Source organism: Chiloscyllium plagiosum, unplaced genomic scaffold (assembly GCF_004010195.1).
Source record: "Chiloscyllium plagiosum isolate BGI_BamShark_2017 unplaced genomic scaffold, ASM401019v2 scaf_38507, whole genome shotgun sequence".
Taxonomy (NCBI): Eukaryota; Metazoa; Chordata; class Chondrichthyes; order Orectolobiformes; family Hemiscylliidae; genus Chiloscyllium; species Chiloscyllium plagiosum.
Window position 1 is genome coordinate 1 of NW_025140968.1, and position 1,242 is coordinate 1,242.

The 1,242-nt window shown below is 49.2% G+C and overlaps 1 pseudogene; it reads left to right on the forward strand.

Moving 5' to 3' along the window:
- Positions 1–569: 569 nt before the first annotated feature.
- LOC122544978 lies at positions 570–708 on the forward strand (annotated as a pseudogene).
- Positions 709–1,242: the final 534 nt, after the last annotated feature.

Genomic DNA, 1,242 nt, shown 5'->3' on the forward strand with positions numbered 1-1,242 from the left:
TGCCGACGCAGAAGAAGTCTGGAGAGGAATGCAATGGTGTTTGTTGAGGTTTGTCCCGAGCAGCGCCGTGACGTGGGACTCCGTGCTCTACGGCCTGTTCCCCCGGTACGCACACAGAGACGAACATCAACTGTGCCTGGAGGATCATCAACTCGGTGAAGGACGCTCTCTGGGTGGTCCGAAACCTGCTGATCTTCCAGCTGAAGGAGTGGACCCCGACTGAGTGTTGCAGACTGGCACATTCCAAGGTCCAGGACTACGTGTTGAGGGACGCGCCGAAGCTTGGGGCAGCTGCCTTTTGGGCTCTGCTGACGCCTCAGCACAATGTAATCGCATCAACCTGTAAATAAGAATGATGACACTGTCTCGATACGCAAAGAAATGGAATGTGTACATGTCCGTGACATGTCCAGTTGTATAGATCAAACTATTTATGAATAAAGTATATTTTTGAAATAAAAAAAAAGATGTGTACTGTCTGTAATACGCAAAGAAATGGAATGTGTACATGTGTGTGACACGTCCAGTTGTATAGATCAAAGTATTTATGAATAAAGTATATTTTTGAAATAAAAAAATGGGTGGTGCTCCCAGGACGAGGCTGTCCCATTGCACTTCGGGTGTGCTGACGCCTGCGATGTCCCCAAATGCAGGATACTCGACAGCAAAATTTGTGGTAGTGGGGGACTGCGTTCGCGCTCTCCCCTGATTTACAAACCCATGGCAGAATCTGAATTGCGGTTTTTCTGGAGGCAGTGCTGTTATGCTGCGACTTGTCTTGTCACTGCTACGTTAACACCCAAGTTTGCTCGGGCAGTCTTTGGTATACCTTTCTTCCCTCTCCAAGCAAGAGCCGTCCTAACTTTAAAACCGTTAAGCCCACCAAACCTCTGCTGCATATGTGACCATTTCCCTCTATTTCCTCACTATATCTCTCAACATGCTGCTTAACCACCTTCCCTCTTAACTGCTCTCAGTCACCATCTGCTCCATGTCTTACTACCATTTGCTTCTTCGCCAACCTACCAAGCAAGGGCACCAACACCCTGAGCTACAAAGTGCAAAATCCAGCCCACCTCACACCTGGGGGGGAGCAATGCCTCATCTTCCGCCTTCGGACCCTCCAACCACACAGCATCAATGTTGACTTCACCCGTTTCCTCATCTTCCAACCCCCACCTCATCTCAGACCCGACCCTCCACTTGATTTGTCCCACCTGTCCATTTCCTTCCCACCTATCC